Source organism: Sus scrofa, chromosome 4 (genome assembly GCF_000003025.6).
Source record: "Sus scrofa isolate TJ Tabasco breed Duroc chromosome 4, Sscrofa11.1, whole genome shotgun sequence".
In the NCBI taxonomy this organism is placed as follows: domain Eukaryota; kingdom Metazoa; phylum Chordata; class Mammalia; order Artiodactyla; family Suidae; genus Sus; species Sus scrofa.
Genome location: NC_010446.5, coordinates 45,596,084 through 45,620,438, shown reverse-complemented (window position 1 = coordinate 45,620,438; position 24,355 = coordinate 45,596,084). Strand labels below are relative to the sequence as shown.

Below are 24,355 nucleotides of genomic sequence, written 5' to 3'. Positions count from 1 at the left end.
GACCAAGGCTCTCAGCCTTCTGTTTATTTTACTCTAATCTGACCGGTCTCTTTGAGTTGACCTAATCCAGGACTTCAGCAGTCTTTTATGTGGTTTCTGTCATTTCCCACTCACATCCAATCAGTCAACTTTGGCTCTGTGGCATGTTCTAGGAAGAAAGTGTTCTGTGCTAAAGCCACAGGACATGGAAATAATTTCTTTTTTAAATGTATCTAACATCTATTTATATATGATGGAACTATATTTCCATGATAAATGCTGTCCTTTTCTCTCATGCCACTACCTGAATATCAGCAGTGGCTTTCTAACTGTTCTTTTTTCCACGAATCTAGTTCCATATAACTTTTTGTCAATCACTTAAAATGCAAACCTTGTCACCTTGCTCCTGAAATTCCTAAAAGGCTTCTATAATATTCATGATAATGTTCAGATTTCTTTAAAAAGTCTCTATAAAAAATTAAATTGTATAGGTTTTATGAACTTGTTGTACAAGGTGAAAAAAATCTTTCAAGATGTATAAAACATATCAGTAGCCTTGTTCTTGGATTTTTATGTAAATTATCATACAAAAAAAAAAAAAATAAGCCTGAGGGGAGTTCCCGTTGTGGCACAGTGGTTAACGAATCCGACTAGGAACCATGTGGTTGTGGGTTTGATCCCTGGCCTTGCTCAGTGGGTTAAGGATCTGGCATTGCCGTGAGCTGTGGTGTAGGCTGCAGACGCGGTTCAGATCTGGTGTTGCTGTGGCTCTGGCGTAGGCCGGTGGCTACAGCTCCGATTCAACCCCTAGCCTGGGAACCTCCATATGCCGCGGGAGCGGCCCTAGAAAAGGGGAAAAAGACAGAAAAAAAAAAAAGAGCCTGAAATTTATTGCGTCTAACAATGTACACTGAACACGTCTCCAGATTAATGGATATGGTTCTAACTCAGATTTTTTTAAACAGGTGCATACTATTCCATAGCAGCCTTGTACAAAAATTGACTAATCTTCTCTATATTGGTGGGCATTCAGGTCATTTCCATGTTTAACTGCCACATAAAGTATTTTAATACACAGTATTAAGAATAGATTCTTATGTAATTCTTATGTGACTATGTATTCATCCAAAAATCCTATAAAAGTGTAAAGAGATTTTATTGAACATACATGCACCCTGTGCCCTTCTCTAAACCAGTTATTATGGTGAGGGGAATACAAACGTCCTATTGGTTGGGCTAGGCCATGTGGCCTTGCCTATAGTTTGGGGTAGAGATTAATTACCTCATTCTCATCCCATGTACTATGGAAGGAGTGGCTTCCTGAGGGAAATTGGAGTGCTGCTACTGAAAGAAGGGAGAATGGAGTTGGGTGGTTAAAACATGCAAATGTTTTACAGCAATAGGAACTAATTGCCTCTTCATCTAGGAGGCAAGTGGGTGATGATGTTCCCATGTTGCAGACAAGGATTTCATCCAATGGGAGCATTAGAGGAACAGAAACACTGAGGCTTTGAAGTTTTAAACATGTATCACCTTATTAGTAAAATCTGACTCAGGAAAAGTTCAGTTAGCCTAGAGTGGTGGTGGGCAACTCGATCAACTTGGAGTGCTTGTCCATTTTGTTTACCCTATGAAGCTTATATACCCCATCTAGAATTGAGAAGTGAATATTCTTAGCAGTATATAGGAGTAAGTAGTAACTAATCAACTTTGATTTCTAAGAACTTAGAGGTTTGTCTGAACAGAATCCAGGTATGGAGTGAGGATAGGTCTAGGCCTACTTCTCTGGAGAAGCTAAAAGTCTATGGAAAATATGGAATTCCCATTGTTTAGTCTGCCAGTCATGCATCCAGAAACATTCACATCGTATGTGAGTCCTGACTTTGTGTGTGTGCACACATATGCATAATAGCTTTCATTATTAGATTTAAAAATATATCAGGTTTGCCTTTATTCCTTGGACAAATGACTCTTTATTTGAAGAAAAAATGTATGTATAGCTGATAGGCCATTTGCGGCAACTCAAGATTATTATTTTCCCGTTGTCCCAATGTTCAGAGGCTCCAGATAGTTCCACCATCTTTATGAATCAGAGAAAACATAAAATTAGTTTAAAAATAGAGAAATAGAAAAGTTCAGAAGGAAAAATGCGGGGAGAGAGAGTTGGAGGGAGGGAGAAGAGAATTGTGTAATGCCTTCATATTTCATTAAGCAGCTATTCTTCTTTATAATTATTAGGCTAGAAAATTGCCTCAGGTTCACTTTGCCTTCCATATCCTTTGTTTATATAGGCTGCTCTTTCATTTTCAGTGGAAAGGCTACTCATAAGAACCTTAAGTCAGTGATCAAGAAATGCAGCCCAGGATTGAATCTTTCATTTCTTTTTTTTATTTTTTTTAATTTTTTTTTAAATTTTCCCACTGTACAGCAAGGGGATCAAGTTATCCTTACGTGTATACATTACAATTACATTTTTTTTTCATTTCTTTTTGTTGGGTCTCATTGTTAGTATTTTCTCCAGTTCTAAACTCTTTCTTTTACTAATGGAGTTATTGGTACTTAGCCCTTATTCCTTGCAATGAGAACTTTTAAGTGCATCTACTTTTACCAGTTCTAGTTTTAGAATAAATTCTGAAATGCATGCAAAAATACCTCTGATGGAGTTCCCATTGTTGTTCAGAAGGTTAAGAACCTAACGCTGTGTCCGTGAATGTGGGTTTGATCCCTGGCCTCACTCAGTGGGTTAAGGATCTGGCATTGCTGTGACTGTGGCAGAGGCCTGCAGCTCAGCTCTGATTTGACCCCTGGCCCAGGAACTTTCCTATGCTGCATATGCAACTGTAAAAAGAAAAAAAACACCTGTGATGATCAATACTCAATATATCACTCTGTCGTTTCTACTACCAGGCATTTTTAAAGAAATTAATTTTTGTCAATGTCTAAGTTTTACTCATATGAAATATTTTTATTGAGGGCATGTTTTATGGATGATTTAAAAATTTATTTATTTATTGAAGTATAGTTGATTTACAATGTTATATTTGTTTCAGGTGTCCAACATAATGCTTTGATTTTTTTTTATAGATTATACTTAATTTAAAGTTATAAAATATTTGTTATATTCCATGTGCTGTACATTATATCCTTGTATTATATTTATTTTGTATAGTTAACTGAAAGAAATGCACAACCTAAAAGTTGAGAATTATGTTTTATTTGGCAGACTTACTGAGGACTTAATTAAGTCCAAGGAGACAGCCTCTTAGATAGCTCTGAGAGATGTTCCAAAGAAGTATATGAGGAGATGATATATAGGAATTTTTGCAAGAAAATAAAATAAAATAAAATAAAATAAAAAACAGGTAGTCAGACCTCAAAAGATTACTGCTAATTAAAAAAAATTAGACATCTCAAGTCGATGAATTTAGCACTTTTCTATATATGGGAGGGTGCAAGAGTATGGACTTTATGAAATTATTCCTTTGATAGGCACCTTAAATATTCAGAGCCAGGATCCTATTCTTTTTCTCCAGGGTGCACGTTTGGGAGATGGCAGCTGCAGTGGCTACTGGCTTGATGGTTGTACCATCCTTTGTTTATTGACAGGGCAGATGACATTCTTTGTCCACAATACCTACTAGTTTGTATCTCTTAATCCACTTCCCCTATTTTGCCCCACACCTCACTCCTCTCCCCACTGGTAACCACTGCTTTTTTTCTCTGCATCTATGGGTCTGTTTCTGTTTTGTTGTATTCATTCATTTTATTTTTTAGATTCTACATATAAGAGATCATGCAATGTTTGTCTTTCTCTATCTGACTTAACTTCACTAAGCACAATAATACCCTCAAGGTCCATTCATGTTGCCACAAGTGACCATATTTCATTCTTTTTTATCAGTGAATAGTATTTCATCCTGTATATATACCACTTCTTTATGCATTCATCTGTTGTACACTTAATTTGCTTCTGGATCGTGGCTATTGTAAATAATGCTGCTATGAACATTGGGGTTTATATGTATGTTCTAATTAATGTTTTCATTTCTTTGGATACATACCAAGGAGTGAAATTGCTGAATCAATGGTAGTTCTATTTAAAAAAATTTAAAGAACCTCTATATTGGTTTCCATAGTGGCTATACCAATTTATGTTCCTACTAACAGTGAACTATGGTTCTCTTTTCTCCATATCCTCGCTAACATTTATTATTTGTTGTTTTTTGACTATAGCTATTATGATAGGTGTGAGGTGATAGCTCATGGTTGTTTTGATTTACATTTTCCTGATGCTTAGAGATGCTGAGCATCTTTTAATGTGCCTTTGGCCATTTGTATTTCCCTTATGGAATAATGTCTATTCAGGTCTTCTACCTATTCTTTAATTGGGTTGTTTATTTTTTGTGGTTGAGTGATATGAGCTCTTTATGCATTTTTTTTTAAATTTTATTTTCCCACTGTACAGCAAGGGGGTCAGGTTATCCTTACATGTATACATTACAATTACAGTTTTTCCCCCACCCTTTCTTCTGTTGCAACATGAGTATCTAGACATAGTTCTCAATGCTATTCAGCGGGATCTCCTTGTAAATCTATTCTAGGTTGTGACTGATAAGCCCAAGCTCCCGATCCCTCCCACTCCCTCCCCCTCCCATCAGGCAGCCACAAGTCTCTTCTCCAAGTCCATGATTTTCTTTTCTGAGGAATGTTCATTTGTGCTGGATATTAGATTCCAGTTATAAGTGATATCATATGGTATTTGTCTTTGTCTTTCTGGCTCATGTCACTCAGTATGAGATTCTCTAGTTTCATCCATGTTGCTGCAAATGGCATGATGTCATCCTTTTTTATGGCTGAGTAGTATTCCATCGTGTATATATACCACATCTTCCGAATCTAATCCTCTGTCGATGGACATTTGGATTGTTTCCATGTCCTGGCTATTGTGAATAGGGCTGCAATGAACATGCGGGTGCATGTGTCTCTTTTAAGTAGAGCTTTGTCCGGATAGATGCCCAAGAGTGGGATTGCGGGGTCATATGGAAGGTCTATGTATAGATTTCTAAGGTATCTCCAAACTGTTCTCCATAGTGGCTGTACCAGTTTACATTCCCACCAGCAGTGCAGGAGGGTTCCCTTTTCTCCACAGCCCCTCCAGCACTTGTTATTTGTGGATTTATTAATGATGGCCATTCTGACTGGTGTGAGGTGGTATCTCATGGTAGTTTTGATTTGCATTTCTCTTATAATCAGCGATGTGGAGCATTTTTTCATGTGTTTGTTGGCCATGTGTATATCTTCTTTGGAGAAATGTCTATTCAGGTCTTTTGTCCATTTTTCCATTGATTGATTGGTTTTTTTGCTGTTGAGTTGTATAAGTTGCTTATATATTCTAGAGATTAAGCACTTGTCAGTTGCATCATTTGAAACTATTTTCTCCCATTCTGTAAGTTGTCTTTTTGTTTTCTTTTGGGTTTCCTTTGCTGTGCAAAAGCTTTTCAGTTTGATGAGGTCCCATGGGTTTATTTTTGCTCTAATTTCTATTGCTTTGGGAGACTGCCCTGAGAAAATATTCATGATGTTGATGTCAGAGAGTGTTTTGCCTATGTTTTCTTCTAGGAGTTTGATGGTGTCCTGTCGTATATTTAAGTCTTTCAGCCATTTGGAGTTGATTTTTGTGCATGGTGTGAGGGTGTGTTCTAGTTTCATTGCTTTGCATGCAGCTGTCCAGGTTTCCAGCAATGGTTGCTGAATAGACTTTCCTTTTCCCATTTTATGTTCTTGCCTCCCTTGTCAAAGATTAATTGACAATAGGTGTCAGGGTTTATTTCCGGGTTCTCTATTCTGTTCCATTGGTCTGTCTGTCTGTTTTGGTACCAGTACCACACTGTTTTGAGGACTGTGGCTTTGTAGTATTTCTTGAAGTCTGGGAGAGTTATGCCTCCTGCTTGGTTTTTGTTTCTCAGGATTGCTTTGGCGATTCTGGGTCTTTTGTTGTTCCATATAAATGTTTGGATTGTTTGTTCTAGTTCTGTGAACAATGTCATGGGTAATTTGATAGGGATTGCATTGAATCTGTAGATTGCTTTGGGTAGGATGGCCATTTTCACAATATTGATTTTTCCAATCCAGGAACATGGAATATCTTTCCATTTCTTTACATCTTCTTTGATTTCTTTAAGGTTTTATAGTTCTCGGCGTATAGGTCCTTTACCTCTTCGGTCAGGTGTATTCCGAGGTATTTGATTTTGTGTGGTACAATTTTAAAAGGTATCGTATTTTTGTATTCCTTTTCTAATGTTTCATTGCTGGTATACAGAAATGCAACTGACTTCCGAATGTTAATCTTATATCCTGCCACTTTGCTGAATTTATTAATCAGTTCAAGGAGTTTTGGGGTTGAGTCCTTAGGGTTTTCTAGGTATAGAATCATGTCATCTGCATACAGTGACAGTTTGATCTCTTCTCTTCCTATATGGATGCCTTTTATTTCTTTTGTTTGTCTAATTGCTGTGGCCAGGACTTCCAAAACGATGTTGAAGAGCAGTGGTGAGAGTGGGCATCCCTGTCTTGTTCCAGATTTGAGTGAGAAGGCTTTCAGTTTTTCCCCATTGAGGATTATATTTGCTGTGGGTTTATCATAAATGGCTTTGATGATATTCAGGAATGTTCCCTCTATACCCACTTTGGCGAGGGTCTTGATCATGAATGGATGTTGAACTTTGTCAAATGCTTTTTCTGCATCTATTGAGATGATCATATGATTTTTGACTTTTTTTTTGTTAATGTGGTGTATGATGTGATTGATTTGCGTATGTTGAACCATCCTTGTGAACCTGGGATGAACCCAACCTGGTCATGGTGTATAATTTTTTTGATATGTTGTTGGATTCGGTTGGCTAAGATTTTGTTGAGAATTTTTGCATCTATATTCATCAATGATATTGGGCGATAGTTTTCTTTTTTGGTGGTATCTCTGCCTGGTTTTGGAATGAGGGTGATGGTGGCCTCATAGAATGTCTTTGGGAGTATTCCTTCTTCTTCAACCTTTTGAAAGAGTTTAAGGAGGATGGGCACCAATTCCTCTTTATATGTTTGATGGAATTCACCTGTGAAGCCATCTGGTCCTGGACTTTTATTTGTAGGGAGTGATTTTATGACCTCTTCAATTTCATTTCTAGTGATCGGTCTGTTCAGTTGGTCTGTTTCTACTTGATTCAGTTTTGGCAGGCTGTAAGATTCTAGAAAATTGTCCATTTCTTCCAGATTGTCAAACTTATTGCCATATAGTTGTTCATAGTATTCTCTTATGGTTTTTTGTATTTCTGCTGTGTCCGTTGTGATTTCTCCTTTTTCATTTATAATTTTGGTGATTTGGGTTCTTTCTCTCCTCTTTTTAGTGAGACTGGCTAGGGGTTTATCAATTTTGTTCACCTTTTCAAAGAACCAGCTCTTGGTTTTATTAATTTTCTCTATTGTTTTTTGAGTCTCTATTTTATTGATTTCTTCTTTGATCTTTATAATTTCCTTCCTTCTGCTGACTTTAGGACTTTTTTGTTCTTCTTTTTCTAATTCATTTAGGTGGAGGGTTAAGTTGTCAATTTGGGATCTTTCTTCTTTTTTGAGAAAGGCCTGTATTGCTATAAATTTCCCTCTGAGCACTGTTTTCGCAGCATCCCATAGATTTTGAGAGGTTGTGTCTTCATTATCATTTGTTTCAAGGTAGTTTTTAATTTCCTTCTTGATTTCCTCATTGACCCATTGGTTTTTTAGTAGCATGTTGTTTAGTCTCCATGGAGTAGGTTTTTTCTCTTTCCTTTTCCCATGGTTGATTTCTAATTTCATGGCATTGTGGTCAGAGAAGATACTTGAGATAATTTCTATGCTCCTAAATTTATTGAGATTCGCTTTATGTCCCAATATGTGGTCTATTCTTGAGAATGTTCCATGAGCATTTGAGAAGAATGTGTATTCTGCTTTTTTTGGATGTAGTGTCCTGAAGATATCAATTAAGTCTAACTTTTCTATTGTTTCCTTTAGGATCTCTGTTGCTTTATTGGTTTTCTGTCTAGAGGATCTGTCCATTGATGTGAGGGGGTTATTTAGGTCTCCTACTATGATTGTATTCTCATCAATATCTCCCTTTATGTCTGTTAATATTTGTTGTATGTATCTGGGTGCTCCTATGTTTGGGGCATATATGTTGATGATAGTAACATCCTCTCCTTGGATGGATCCCTTAATCATTAAATAGTGTCCTTCTTTGTCTTTCTTTATGTCGTTTGTTTTAAAGTCTATTTTGTCTGATATGAGCGTTGCCACTCCTGCTTTTCTGTCATGTCTATTGGCATGAAATACTTTTCCCCAGCCTTTCACTTTCAATCTATATGTATCTTTTGTCCTAAGGTGAGTTTCTTGTAGGCAGCATATTGAAGGTTTTTGCCTTTTTATCCACTCAGCCATTCTGTGTCTTTTGATTGGGGCATTCAGTCCATTGACATTTAAGGTGATAATTGATAGATGATTATTTATTGCCATTTGATCCTCGTGTTCCAGTTGATTCTATGGTTCTCCATTCTTCTTTTTTTTTTTTTTGGTTGGATGGTCTCCTGTTATTATCTGCTTGAGTGTATTTTTTTTTTTCATTTTTTGCAAATGCAATATTTGGTTTTGGCTTGTGGTTGCCCTGTTTTTTAAGTATGCTAACCCCTTCCCATAATTGTGTGTTTTAGCCTGATGGTCCTGTAAGTTCAAACACTTCATTATTATATTAAAATTAAGAAGAGAGACATACATACAAACAAAAAGGATTATTTACCTCCTAACATCCCTTGCCCACATTTTATGGTTTTGATGACTCTTTTATTTTTTTCTTTTTAATTTTATTTTGTTTGAAGCATGTTCATGATTAAATCTGTATGCTGGCTTATTTGAGTGACTGCTCTCTGATTACGGTTTCCTCAGTCCTAGTTCTTCCTCTTCTTCTTCTTCTTTTTTTTTTTTTCTTTTCTTTTTTCTTCCCTTTCCTTCCTTTCTTTTTGGTTTAGAGAAGCCCTTTCAATATTTCCTTTAACCTGGGTTTTGTGCTGCTGTATTCTTTAAGTTTTTGTTTGTTGGAAAAAATTTTTATTTCCCCTTCTATTTTAAATGATATTCTTGCTGGATAAAGTATTCTAGGTTGCATATTTTTTCCTTTGAGCACTTTAAATATCTCTTGCCATTCCCTCCTGGCCTGTAGTGTTTCTGTAGAGAAATCAGCTGATATTCTTATGGGGGTTCCCTTGTAGGTAACATTCTGTTTTTCTCTTGCTGCCTTTAGGATCCTCTCTTTATCACTAACTTTTGCCATTTTTATTATGATGTGTCTTGGTGTGGGTCTGTTTGGGTTCAATTTGTTTGGGGCCCTCTGTGCTTCTTGTATCTTGAATCCAGTATCCTTTAGATTTGGGATGTTTCCAGCGATAATTTCTTCAAATATATTTTCCATTCCCTTATCTTTTTCTACTCCTTCTGGAATTCCTATTATGCGTAGATTGGCCCACTTTATATTATCCCATAGGTCTCCTATATTGCTTTCCAGTTTTTTGATTCGGTTTTCTGTCTGTTGACCAGATTGAGTGATTTCCATTATTCTATCTTCCACATCACTGATTCGTTCTTCTGCATTATTCATTCTGGTTTTTACTGCCCCTAGTTCAGATTGCATCTCTGCAAATGAATGTTCTAGTTTTTCTTGGCTCCTCCTTATATTTTCTAGCTCCTTTCTGAGGGTATCTGCATTACTGTTCATATCTTCTCTTAATTCCTTCAGTATTTTCAGTATTTCTCTTTTGAATTCTAGGTCTGTCTGACTGCAGAGATCTGTTTCATTGTTGACTGTTTTAGGTGAGTTCTCCTGTTGGTTTGACTGGGGGTGGTTTCTCAGCTTCTTCATCTTGCTTGTTGTCTTCTTTCTCCTGAGGGAGTTGTACTCTCCGTTATCGGGTAGTGTTTGCCTTGTCACTGCCGTGGAATATTTCCTGAGGGCTGTCGTTGTTGGTCAATCTTTTTTGAGGCAGTGTGGCTTTTCTGGAGTGTTGATGGAACTAACAGTGTTTCTTTGAAGCAAAGGAGGACTTCCTGAGGGCAGACAGGATTGGGAGGTCCACCCCACGATGGTAGCAGATTTCACTTGGTTCTCAGCACCCCCTGGGGTCTTGGGCGGGTAGCAGGGCCCTTGGAGACTCAAGAGGCTCCTCCCCAGGGCAGCCCGATTCAGAAAGACCGTCTGAGATCTTTTCCCAACTCGGCCAGGCTTGTTGCAGCTTTTCTGGGCTGCAGGGGGTCCTGCCTGGATCTGGCAGTCCTATGCAGCTGGTCCACTATGTCTCAGCACCCCTTGGGGTCTTGGGCGGGTAGCAGGTCCCTTGGAGACTCAAGAGGCTCCTCCCCAGGGCAGCCCGACTCAGAAAGACCGTCTGAGATCTTTTCCCGATTTGGCCAGGCTTGTTGCAGCTTTTCTGGGCTGCAGGGGGTCCTGCCTGGAGCTGGCAGTCCTATGCAGCTGGTCCACTAGGTCTCAGCACCCCTTGGGGTCTTGGGCGGGTAGCAGGGCCCTTGGAGACTCAAGAGGCTCCTCCCCAGGGCAGCCCGACTCAGAAAGACCGTCTGAGATCTTTTCCTAAGTCGGCCAGGCTTGTTGCAGCTTTTCTGGGCTGCAGGGGTTCCTGCCTGGAGCTGGCAGTCCTATGCAGCTGGTCCACTAGGTCTTAGCACCCCCTGGGGTCTTGGGCGGGTAGCAATGCCCTTGGAGACCCAAGAGGCTCCTCACCGGGGGAGCCCGTCTCAGAAAAACCATCGGAGAATTAGGTCGATCTATTCATGGCCTGGCTAGGCTTGTTCTAGCTTTACTGGGCTGCAGGCCTTTTCTCGGGGGCTGGTGGTGTTTGGTGCTGCTCTGTGGAAGTGTAGCCCCTCCAAAGGGTAAGCAGGCCTGTGCAGGGAGAGCCCCTGCGGTGGTAGGCTTCAGGCAATTGTTGAGGCCAGCCCTCCTGGATGGCAGGCAGCCCCAGGTTCGGCGAGAGCGTAGGGGGTGGCGGGGGTGGGGGGAGGGAATGCACTGGGAAGCACAGCTTTCTGCTAGCTAGCGGGCCTGTAAGCTTGCTGTGGCGTGGGGGGTATTCTATGGGAACCCACCCCTTCTTCTCTCCGCTCCCCAGCACGGGCGCAGACCAGGCTCTTCTCCCAGGTTCCCTCTGAGGCGGCTTTCCACTTCCCCGCCCCTAGAGTATTGCTCCCTTCCTCTGCGACAGCTTTGTTTTCTAGTCTCCCAGGCAGTCTCTGCCCCGTCAACTGGTTTCTAGACCTCCCAAGCAGTTTCCGCTCTGCCCCGCCCCCCTAGCCGGGGGACTAATCTCTGGAGCCGAGGTCTCGGTGCCCAGCCCCCACCCAGGCGTCCCCCGGCCCTTTCTTGGGGACCAACCTTCAGAGGCGAGGTCTCGGTGCCCAGCCCCCACCCAGGCGTCCCCCGGCCCTTTCCCGGGGACTAACCTCTGGAGCCGAGGATTCGGTGCCCAGCCCCCACCCAGGCGTCTCAATTTTTGGTGACTGTGCCCATAGTTCAGATGGTCCGTTGGGTTCTTGATCCGTTTTTCCGTACTCCGACTTACTGCTACACTCTTCTCTGCATCTGGGGATTCCTCCGGTTCATTTGATCTTTCGCCCGGTAGGAGACTTTCCAGGGTGCAGGATCCCTTTCTCCTCCGCAGTTCCCTTTCGGGAGCGCCCGTCCCGCTCGGATTCACCTTCTCTCACTCTCCTCTTTTCTCCCGTTCTGCCCAATAATGTCACGAACTTCTTGCCATTATTGGAGTTTAGGTTCCTCTGCCAGCGATTGGTTGCTGTTCTGTGCGAGTCATTTCTTCTGTAGATGTGCTTTTTTTGTTGTGTTTGTGGGAGAGGGCGAGCGTGTCCCCCTACTCCTCCGCCATCTTGTCCTCTCTCTTTATGCATTTTGAATATTAACTCCTTATCAGGCATATGTCTGAAAATATATTTTCAGTTTGTCAATATTTTTCTTTGCTGTGCAAAAACTTTTAACTTTAACTAGATCACATTTGTTTATTTTGCTTTTATTTCCCTTACCTGAGGTGACAGATCCAAGCAAATATTGCTAAGATTTTTGTCAAAGAGTGTACTGCCTATGTTCTTCTAGGAATTTTATGGTTTTGAAAGGATGAAAATGCAACCTAACCCTCCCAGAACCCAGGAAGTTAATAAAAAGCTCTAAATGCCCCCGAATTCCAGACCCTGCTGGCTGCCAGTAAATAGGTAGAAGGTCACACTTCCTATTGTTCCAGGGCCTGCTATCCTGGCCTAAGTAAGATAACAGGAAATGAGTTGACTAATCGCTTATCTGGATTCTGTAAAACTGACTGGCACCATAGAAGAATTGATTACACATTGACAGCCCTAGTGACCTATCTCAACTGCAATCTGTCACTCTGCCCAGGAGCCCACGCAGATGCGGACCTCCGGAGCTATTTTAAAATGATTGGTCCACGGAGCGCGGGCTCTCGATATTTTAAAATGATTGGTCCACGGAGCGCGGGCTCTCGATATTTTAAAATGATTGGTTTGTGACGCACAGGCTTTGTTGTGAACCCCATAAAAGCTGTCCCGATTCCGCACTCGGGGCCGCAGTCCTCTACCCCTGCGTGGTGTACGACTGTGGGCCCCAGCGCGCTTGGAATAAAAATCCTCTTGCTGTTTGCATCAAGACCGCTTCTCGTGAGTGATTTGGGGTGTCGCCTCTTCCGAGCCCGGACGAGGGGGATTGTTCTTTTACTGGCCTTTCATTTGGTGCGTTGGCCGGGAAATCCTGCGACCACCCCTTACACCCGAGAACCGACTTGGAGGTAAAGGGATCCCCTTTGGAACGTGTGTGTGTGTCGGCCGGCGTCTCTGTTCTGAGTGTCTGTTTTCGGTGATGCGCGCTTTCGGTTTGCAGCTGTCCTCTCAGACCGTAAGGACTGGAGGACTGTGATCAGCAGACGTGCTAGGAGGATCACAGGCTGCCACCCTGGGGACGCCCCGGGAGGTGGGGAGAGCCAGGGACGCCTGGTGGTCTCCTACTGTCGGTCAGAGGACCGAGTTCTGTTGTTGAAGCGAAAGCTTCCCCCTCCGCGGCCGTCCGACTCTTTTGCCTGCTTGTGGAAGACGCGGACGGGTCGCGTGTGTCTGGATCTGTTGGTTTCTGTTTCGTGTGTCTTTGTCTTGTGCGTCCTTGTCTACAGTTTTAATATGGGACAGACAGTGACGACCCCCCTTAGTTTGACTCTCGACCATTGGACTGAAGTTAGATCCAGGGCTCATAATTTGTCAGTTCAGGTTAAGAAGGGACCTTGGCAGACTTTCTGTGCCTCTGAATGGCCAACATTCGATGTTGGATGGCCATCAGAGGGGACCTTTAATTCTGAAATTATCCTGGCTGTTAAGGCAATCATTTTTCAGACTGGACCCGGCTCTCATCCTGATCAGGAGCCCTATATCCTTACGTGGCAAGATTTGGCAGAAGATCCTCCGCCATGGGTTAAACCATGGCTAAATAAACCAAGAAAGCCAGGTCCCCGAATCCTGGCTCTTGGAGAGAAAAACAAACACTCGGCCGAAAAAGTCGAGCCCTCTCCTCGTATCTACCCCGAGATCGAGGAGCCGCCGACTTGGCCGGAACCCCAACCTGTTCCCCCACCCCCTTATCCAGCACAGGGTGCTGTGAGGGGACCCTCTGCCCCTCCTGGAGCTCCGGTGGTGGAGGGACCTGCTGCCGGGACTCGGAGCCGGAGAGGCGCCACCCCGGAGCGGACAGACGAGATCGCGATATTACCGCTGCGTACCTATGGCCCTCCCATGCCGGGGGGCCAATTGCAGCCCCTCCAGTATTGGCCCTTTTCTTCTGCAGATCTCTATAATTGGAAAACTAACCATCCCCCTTTCTCGGAGGATCCCCAACGCCTCACGGGGTTGGTGGAGTCCCTTATGTTCTCTCACCAGCCTACTTGGGATGATTGTCAACAGCTGCTGCAGACACTCTTCACAACCGAGGAGTGAGAGAGAATTCTGTTAGAGGCTAGAAAAAATGTTCCTGGGGCCGACGGGCGACCCACGCAGTTGCAAAATGAGATTGACATGGGATTTCCCTTGACTCGCCCCGGTTGGGACTACAACACGGCTGAAGGTAGGGAGAGCTTGAAAATCTATCGCCAGGCTCTGGTGGCGGGTCTCCGGGGCGCCTCAAGACGGCCCACTAATTTGGCTAAGGTAAGAGAGGTGATGCAGGGACCGAACGAACCTCCCTCGGTATTTCTTGAGAGGCTCATGGAAGCCTTCAGGCGGTTCACCCCTTTTGATCCTACCTCGGAGGCCCAGAAAGCCTCAGTGGCCCTGGCCTTCATTGGGCAGTCGGCTCTGGATATCAGAAAGAAACTTCAGAGACTGGAAGGGTTACAGGAGGCTGAGTTACGTGATCTAGTGAGAGAGGCAGAGAAGGTGTATTACAGAAGGGAGACAGAAGAGGAGAAGGAACAGAGAAAAGAAAAGGAGAGAGAAGAAAGGGAGGAAAGACGTGATAGACGGCAAGAGAAGAATTTGACTAAGATCTTGGCCGCAGTGGTTGAAGGGAAGAGCAGCAGGGAGAGAGAGAGAGATTTTAGGAAAATTAGGTCAGGCCCTAGACAGTCAGGGAACCTGGGCAATAGGACCCCACTCGACAAGGACCAGTGTGCGTATTGTAAAGAAAAAGGACACTGGGCAAGGAACTGCCCCAAGAAGGGAAACAAAGGACCGAAGGTCCTAGCTCTAGAAGAAGATAAAGATTAGGGGAGACGGGGTTCGGACCCCCTCCCCGAGCCCAGGGTAACTTTGAAGGTGGAGGGGCAACCAGTTGAGTTCCTGGTTGATACCGGAGCGGAGCATTCAGTGCTGCTACAACCATTAGGAAAACTAAAAGAAAAAAAATCCTGGGTGATGGGTGCCACAGGGCAACGGCAGTATCCATGGACTACCCGAAGAACCGTTGACTTGGGAGTGGGACGGGTAACCCACTCGTTTCTGGTCATCCCTGAGTGCCCAGTACCCCTTCTAGGTAGAGACTTACTGACCAAGATGGGAGCTCAAATTTCTTTTGAACAAGGAAGACCAGAAGTGTCTGTGAATAACAAACCCATCACTGTGTTGACCCTCCAATTAGATGATGAATATCGACTATATTCTCCCCAAGTAAAGCCTGATCAAGATATACAGTCCTGGTTGGAGCAGTTTCCCCAAGCCTGGGCAGAAACCGCAGGGATGGGTTTGGCAAAGCAAGTTCCCCCACAGGTTATTCAACTGAAGGCCAGTGCTACACCAGTATCAGTCAGACAGTACCCCTTGAGTAGAGAGGCTCGAGAAGGAATTTGGCCGCATGTTCAAAGATTAATCCAACAGGGCATCCTAGTTCCTGTCCAATCCCCTTGGAATACTCCCCTGCTACCGGTTAGGAAGCCTGGGACCAATGATTATCGACCAGTACAGGACTTGAGAGAGGTCAATAAAAGGGTGCAGGACATACACCCAACGGTCCCGAACCCTTATAACCTCTTGAGCGCCCTCCCGCCTGAACGGAACTGGTACACAGTATTGGACTTAAAAGATGCCTTCTTCTGCCTGAGATTACACCCCACTAGCCAACCACTTTTTGCCTTCGAATGGAGAGATCCAGGTACGGGAAGAACCGGGCAGCTCACCTGGACCCGACTGCCCCAAGGGTTCAAGAACTCCCCGACCATCTTTGACGAAGCCCTACACAGGGACCTGGCCAACTTCAGGATCCAACACCCTCAGGTGACCCTCCTCCAGTACGTGGATGACCTGCTTCTGGCGGGAGCCACCAAACAGGACTGCTTAGAAGGTACGAAGGCACTACTGCTGGAATTGTCTGACCTAGGCTACAGAGCCTCTGCTAAGAAGGCCCAGATTTGCAGGAGAGAGGTAACATACTTGGGGTACAGTTTGCGGGGTGGGCAGCGATGGCTGACGGAGGCACGGAAGAAAACTGTAGTCCAGATACCGGCCCCAACCACAGCCAAACAAGTGAGAGAGTTTTTGGGGACAGCTGGATTTTGCAGACTGTGGATCCCGGGGTTTGCGACCTTAGCAGCCCCACTCTACCCGCTAACCAAAGAAAAAGGGGAATTCTCCTGGGCTCCTGAGCACCAGAAGGCATTTGATGCTATCAAAAAGGCCCTGCTGAGCGCACCTGCTCTGGCCCTCCCTGACGTAACTAAACCCTTTACCCTTTATGTGGATGAGCGTAAGGGAGTAGCCCGAGGAGTTTTAACCCAAACCCTAGGACCATGGAGGAGACCTGTCGCCTACCTGTCAAAGAAGCTTGATCCTGTAGCCAGTGGTTGGCCCGTATGCCTGAAGGCTATCGCAGCTGTGGCCATACTGGTCAAGGACGCTGACAAATTGACTTTGGGACAGAATATAACTGTAATAGCCCCCCATGCATTGGAGAACATCATTCGGCAGCCCCCAGACCGATGGATGACCAACGCCCGCATGACCCACTATCAAAGCCTGCTTCTCACAGAGAGGGTCACTTTCGCTCCACCAGCCGCTCTCAACCCTGCCACTCTTCTGCCTGAAGAGACTGATGAACCAGTGACTCATGATTGCCATCAACTATTGATTGAGGAGACTGGGGTCCGCAAGGACCTTACAGACATACCGCTGACTGGAGAAGTGCTAACCTGGTTCACTGACGGAAGCAGCTATGTGGTGGAAGGTAAGAGGATGGCTGGGGCGGCGGTGGTGGACGGGACCCGCACGATCTGGGCCAGCAGCCTGCCGGAAGGAACTTCAGCGCAAAAGGCTGAGCTCATGGCCCTCACGCAAGCTTTGCGGCTGGCCGAAGGGAAATCCATAAACATTTATACGGACAGCAGGTATGCCTTTGCGACTGCACACGTACACGGGGCCATCTATAAACAAAGGGGGTTGCTTACCTCAGCAGGGAGGGAAATAAAGAACAAAGAGGAAATTCTAAGCCTATTAGAAGCCTTACATTTGCCAAAAAGGCTAGCTATTATACACTGTCCTGGACATCAGAAAGCCAAAGATCTCATATCTAGAGGGAACCAGATGGCTGACCGGGTTGCCAAGCAGGCAGCCCAGGCTGTTAACCTTCTGCCTATAATAGAAACGCCCAAAGCCCCAGAACCCAGACGACAGTACACCCTAGAAGACTGGCAAGAGATAAAAAAGATAGACCAGTTCTCTGAGACTCCGGAGGGGACCTGCTATACCTCATATGGGAAGGAAATCCTGCCCCACAAAGAAGGGTTAGAATATGTCCAACAGATACATCGTCTCACCCACCTAGGAACTAAACACCTGCAGCAGTTGGTCAGAACATCCCCTTATCATGTTCTGAGGCTACCAGGAGTGGCTGACTCGGTGGTCAAACATTGTGTGCCCTGCCAGCTGGTTAATGCTAATCCTTCCAGAATACCTCCAGGAAAGAGACTAAGGGGAAGCCACCCAGGCGCTCACTGGGAAGTGGACTTCACTGAGGTAAAGCCGGCTAAATACGGAAACAAATATCTATTGGTTTTTGTAGACACCTTTTCAGGATGGGTAGAGGCTTATCCTACTAAGAAAGAGACTTCAACCGTGGTGGCTAAAAAAATACTGGAGGAAATTTTTCCGAGATTTGGAATACCTAAGGTAATCGGGTCAGACAATGGTCCAGCTTTTGTTGCCCAGGTAAGTCAGGGACTGGCCAAGATATTGGGGATTGATTGGAAACTGCATTGTGCATACAGACCCCAAAGCTCAGGACAGGTAGAGAGGATGAATAGAACCATTAAAGAGACCCTTACCAAATTGACCACAGAGACTGGCATTAATGATTGGATAGCTCTCCTGCCCTTTGTGCTTTTTAGGGTTAGGAACACCCCTGGACAGTTTGGGCTGACCCCCTATGAATTGCTCTACGGGGGACCCCCCCCGTTGGTAGAAATTGCTTCTGTACATAGTGGTGATGTGCTGCTTTCCCAGCCTTTGTTCTCTAGGCTCAAGGCGCTCGAGTGGGTGAGGCAACGAGCGTGGAAGCAGCTCCGGGAGGCCTACTCAGGAGAAGGAGACTTGCAAGTTCCACATCGCTTCCAAGTGGGAGATTCAGTCTATGTTAGACGCCACCGTGCAGGAAACCTCGAGACTCGGTGGAAGGGCCCTTATCTCGTACTTTTGACCACACCAACGGCTGTGAAAGTCGAAGGAATCTCCACCTGGATCCATGCATCCCACGTTAAGCTGGCGCCACCTCCCGACTCGGGGTGGAGAGCCGAAAAGACTGAGAATCCCCTTAAGCTTCGCCTCCATCGCCTGGTTCCTTACTCTAACAATAACTCCCCAGGCCAGTAGTAAACGCCTTATAGACAGCTCGAACCCCCATAGACCTTTATCCCTTACCTGGCTGATTATTGACCCTGATACGGGTGTCACTGTAAATAGCACTCGAGGTGTTGCTCCTAGAGGCACCTGGTGGCCTGAACTGCATTTCTGCCTCCGATTGATTAACCCCGCTGTTAAAAGCACACCTCCCAACCTAGTCCGTAGTTATGGGTTCTATTGCTGCCCAGGCACAGAGAAAGAGAAATACTGTGGGGGTTCTGGGGAATCCTTCTGTAGGAGATGGAGCTGCGTCACCTCCAACGATGGAGACTGGAAATGGCCGATCTCTCTCCAGGACCGGGTAAAATTCTCCTTTGTCAATTCCGGCCCGGGCAAGTACAAAGTGATGAAACTATATAAAGATAAGAGCTGCTCCCCATCAGACTTAGATTATCTAAAGATAAGTTTCACTGAAAAAGGAAACAGGAAAATATTCAAAAGTGGATAAATGGTATGAGCTGGGGAATAGTTTTTTATAAATATGGCGGGGGAGCAGGGTCCACTTTAACCATTCGCCTTAGGATAGAGACGGGGACAGAACCCCCTGTGGCAGTGGGACCCGATAAAGTACTGGCTGAACAGGGGCCCCCGGCCCTGGAGCCACCGCATAACTTGCCGGTGCCCCAATTAACCTCGCTGCGGCCTGACATAACACAGCCGCCTAGCAACGGTACCACTGGATTGATTCCTACCAACACGCCTAGAAACTCCCCAGGTGTTCCTGTTAAGACAGGACAGAGACTCTTCAGTCTCATCCAGGGAGCTTTCCAAGCCATCAACTCCACCGACCCTGATGCCACTTCTTCTTGTTGGCTTTGTCTATCCTCAGGGCCTCCTTATTATGAGGGGATGGCTAAAGAAGGAAAATTCAATGTGACCAAAGAGCATAGAAATCAATGTACATGGGGGTCCCGAAATAAGCTTACCCTCACTGAATTTCCGGGAAGGGGACATGCATAGGAAAAGCTCCCCCATCCCACCAACACCTTTGCTATAGTACTGTGGTTTATGAGCAGGCCTCAGAAAATCAGTATTTAGTACCTGGTTGTAACAGGTGGTGGGCATGCAATACTGGGTTAACCCCCTGTGTTTCCACCTCAGTCTTCAACCAATCCAAAGATTTCTGTGTCATGGTCCAAATCGTCCCCCGAGTGTACTACCATCCTGAGGAAGTGGTCCTTGATGAATATGACTATCGGTATAACCGACCAAAAAGAGAACCCGTATCCCTTACCCTAGCTGTAATGCTCGGATTAGGGACGGCCGTTGGCGTAGGAACAGGGACAGCTGCCCTGATCACAGGACCACAGCAGCTAGAGAAAGGACTTGGTGAGCTACATGCGGCCATGACAGAAGATCTCCGAGCCTTAGAGGAGTCTGTTAGCAACCTAGAAGAGTCCCTGACTTCTTTGTCTGAAGTGGTTCTACAGAACCGGAGGGGATTAGATCTGCTGTTTCTAAGAGAAGGTGGGTTATGTGCAGCCTTAAAAGAAGAATGTTGCTTCTATGTAGATCACTCAGGAGCCATCAGAGACTCCATGAGCAAGCTTAGAGAAAGGTTAGAGAGGCGTCGAAGGGAAAGAGAGGCTGACCAGGGGTGGTTTGAAGGATGGTTCAACAGGTCTCCTTGGATGACCACCCTGCTTTCTGCTCTGACGGGACCCCTAGTAGTCCTGCTCCTGTTACTTACAGTTGGGCCTTGCTTAATTAATAGGTTTGTTGCCTTTGTTAGAGAACGAGTGAGTGCAGTCCAGATCATGGTACTTAGGCAACAGTACCAAGGCCTTCTGAGCCAAGGAGAAACTGACCTCTAGCCTTCCCAGTTCTAAGATTAGAACTATTAACAAGACAAGAAGTGGGGAATGAAAGGATGAAAATGCAACCTAACCCTCCCAGAACCCAGGAAGTTAATAAAAAGCTCTAAATGCCCCCGAATTCCAGACCCTGCTGGCTGCCAGTAAATAGGTAGAAGGTCACACTTCCTATTGTTCCAGGGCCTGCTATCCTGGCCTAAGTAAGATAACAGGAAATGAGTTGACTAATCGCTTATCTGGATTCTGTAAAACTGACTGGCACCATAGAAGAATTGATTACACATTGACAGCCCTAGTGACCTATCTCAACTGCAATCTGTCACTCTGCCCAGGAGCCCACGCAGATGCGGACCTCCGGAGCTATTTTAAAATGATTGGTCCACGGAGCGCGGGCTCTCGATATTTTAAAATGATTGGTCCACGGAGCGCGGGCTCTCGATATTTTAAAATGATTGGTTTGTGACGCACAGGCTTTGTTGTGAACCCCATAAAAGCTGTCCCGATTCCGCACTCGGGGCCGCAGTCCTCTACCCCTGCGTGGTGTACGACTGTGGGCCCCAGCGCGCTTGGAATAAAAATCCTCTTGCTGTTTGCATCAAGACCGCTTCTCGTGAGTGATTTGGGGTGTCGCCTCTTCCGAGCCCGGACGAGGGGGATTGTTCTTTTACTGGCCTTTCAGTTTCCAGTCTTACAAGTAGGTCTTTAATCCAATTTGAGTTTATTTTTTACAGAATGTGAGAAGATATTCTAACATCATTCTTTAACATTTAGGTGTCCATTTTCCCCATTACCAATTATTGAAGAGACTGTCTTTCCTCCATTGTATATTTTGACCTCTTTGTCAAAGATTAATTGAATATATGTGTGTGGGTTTATTTCTGGGCTCTCTATTCAGTTCCATTGATATGTGTATCTGTTTTTGTGCCAGTAATATACTGTTTTGATTTTATTGTGGCTTTTTTTGTATATTCTGAAATCAGGGTGCATGATACTTCCAGCTTTTTCTGTTTCTTCTAGATTGCTTTGGCTATTTGTGGTCATTGGTGGTTACATACAAATTTTAGGATAATTTGTTCTAGTTTTGTGAAAAAGATCATGGGTATTTGATAGGGATTACATTAAATCTGTATATTGCTGGAGTTCCCACTGTGGTCCAGTGGGTTAATGATTGGGCTTATATCTATGGAAGTGCCTATTCGATCCCTAGCCTGTTGCATTGGATTAAGGATTCAGTGTTTTTGTAGCTGTGGTGCAGGTCACAGCTCTGGCTCACGTTAGGTCTCTGGCCTGGGACTTCCATATACTGTGAGTGTGGCTGGAAAAAAATCTGTAAATTGTTTTGTTTAGTATGGCCATTTTAGCAATATTAAATGTTTTCAATCCAAAATCATCTTTCCATTTATTTGTATCATCTCATTCATCAATGTTTTATAGTTTTCAGCATACAGGTCTTTTACCTCATTGCTTATTCTTAGGAATTTTATTATTTTGATGTGATTTTAAATGAGATTGTATTATTTTTCTTTTTTAAAATTTATTTATTTTTTCCCACTGTACAGCATGGGGACCAAGTTACACATATACGTATACATAGTTTTTCCTCCTGTTGTGTTGCGATGTAAGTATCTAGACATAGTTCTCAATGCTACACAGCAGGATCTCATTGTAAATCCATTCTGAGAGCAATAGTTTGCATCTGTTAACCCTAAGCTCCTGATATCTCCTACTCCCTCCCTCTCCCCCTGGGCAGCCACAAGTCTATTCTCCAAGTCTATGATTTTCTTTTCTGTGGAAAAGTTCATTTGTGCTGTATATTAGATTTCAGTTATAAGGGATACCATATGGTATTTGTCTTTCTCTTTCTGACTTATTTTCTCACTTATTTCACTCAGTATTTCATCCATGTTGCTGCAAATGGCATTATGTCATTCTTTTTTTATGGCTGAGTAGTATTCCATTGTGTATATGTACCATGTCTTCCTAATCCAATTGTCTGTTGATGGATATTTGGGTTGTTTCCAGCTGTTGGCTATTGTGAATAATGCTGCAATAAACATGCGGGTGCATGTGTCTCTTTTAAGTAGAGTTTTGTCTGGATATATGCCCAAGAGTGGGATTTCTGGGTCATATGGAAGTTCTATGTATAGATTTCTAAGGTAACTCCATACTGTTCCCCATAGTGGTTGTACCAGCTTACATTCCCACCAACAGTGCAGGAGGGTTCCCTTTTTTCCATACTTCAGCACTTGTTATTTGTGGATTTATTAATGATGGCCATTCTGACTGGTGTGAGGTGGTATCTCATGGTATTTTTGATTTGCATTTCTCTAATAATGAGGGATGTTGAGCATTTTTTCATGTGCTTTTGGCCATCTGTACCTCTGCCTTGGGAAAAATGTCTCTTCAGGTCTTTTGCCCATTTTTCCATGGGGTTGTTGGCTTTTTTGCTGTTGAGTTGTATAAGTACAATCCAAAAATTTATATGGAACCACGAAAGACCCAAAATTGCCAAAGCAATCCTGAACAATGAAAACCAAGCAGGAGGCATAACTCTCCCAGACTTCAAGCCATATTACAAACTCACAGTCATTAAAACAGTATGGTACTGCTACCAAAACAGACATATAGACCAATGGAACAGAATAGAGAACCCAGAAATAAACCCTGACACCTATGGTCAATTAATCTTTGACAAAGGAAGCCAGAGCATAAAATGGGAAAAAGACAGTCTTTTCAGTAAGTATTGCTGGGAAAACTGGACAGCTGCATGCAAAGCAATGAAATTAGCATACATCCTCACACCATGCACAAAAATAAACTCAACATGGGATTGTTTTCTTAATTTCTCTTTCTGTAAGTTCATTATCAGCATATATAAAAGCAATGGATTTCTTTAATACTGTACCCTGAAATTTTTTTTATTCCTTTATTAAGTCTAATAGATATTGGTGGAGATATTAGGGTTTTCATTATAAAGCATTATGTCTTCTGCAAATAGTGACAGTTTTACTCCTTCCTTTCCAGTTTGGTTGCATTTTCTTTTTCTTATCTGATTGTTGTGGCTATAAATTCCAATACTATGTTAAATAAAAGTGGAGAGAATGGGTATCCTTGTCTTATTTCTGAAGACTGAAGAAAGACTAAGTTTTCCACTACTGAATATGATGTTTGGTGTGGGTTTTTCATAAATGGCCTTTACCATATTGACGTATGTTCCTCTATACCTGCTTTGATGAGAATTTTTATTGTGACTTTATGTTGAATTTTGTCAAATGCTTTTTTTCTTTCTATTGAGATTTCAGATGATCATGTGATATTTATCCTTCCTTTTATTAAGGTAGTATATCACATTGATTGATCTGCAGATGTCAGAACATCTTGATGTCCTTGCAGTAAATCCAGCTTGATCATGGTTCATGATCTTTTCACATTGTTGAATTTGATTTGCCAATATTTTGTTGAAGATTTTAACATCTATATTCATCAGTGATATTGTCCTGTGATTTTTTTTTATTTTTTGTGGTGTTTTTTGGTGTGGTGTCAATATAGTGGTGTCTTGCAGAATGGATTTGTGGGTATTCCTTTTTCTCAAATTTTTTAGAATAGTTTGAGAAGAATAGTTATTTAGTCTTCTCTATTTGTTTTGTAGAATTCCTCTGTTAAAGCCATCTGTTTTGGACTTTTCCTTGTTTGGAGTTTTTTAATTGAATTACAGTACTAGTAATTGGTCTGTCAGATTATCTATTTCTTCCTGATTCAGTCTTGGAAGTTTATATTTCTAGGAATATAGCCATTTGTTTTATGTTGTCTAATTTATTGGCATGAAACTGTTCATAGAATTCTCTTACAATAGTTTGTCTTTCTGTGATGTTAATTGTAATTTCTCTTCTTTCATATCTTACTATGTTTGAATCCTCTCTTTTTTTATCTCTCAAGTACTGAGCCTGGCTAAATACTTACAAATTTTGTTTATAGTTTCATAAAATTATCCCTTGGTTTCATTGATTTTTTTTTCTTTTTTCTGTTTTGAACTCTTTTATTTCCTCTCTGATCTTTACTATTTCCTTCCTTCTGCTGACTTTTAGGCT

At 43.4% G+C, this 24,355-nt stretch overlaps 1 protein-coding gene and 1 long non-coding RNA gene across 8 annotated transcripts in view; both read left to right on the top strand.

Moving 5' to 3' along the window:
• SLC26A7 (solute carrier family 26 member 7) overlaps positions 1–24,355 on the top strand; it is a 226,706-nt gene that overhangs the window by 17,062 nt on the left and 185,289 nt on the right. The window lies entirely within an intron of this gene.
• LOC110260261 lies at positions 12,673–18,298 on the top strand. The gene is made up of 2 exons (XR_002343226.1): positions 12,673–12,875; positions 18,058–18,298. It is a non-coding gene; the product is annotated as an uncharacterized LOC110260261 (long non-coding RNA).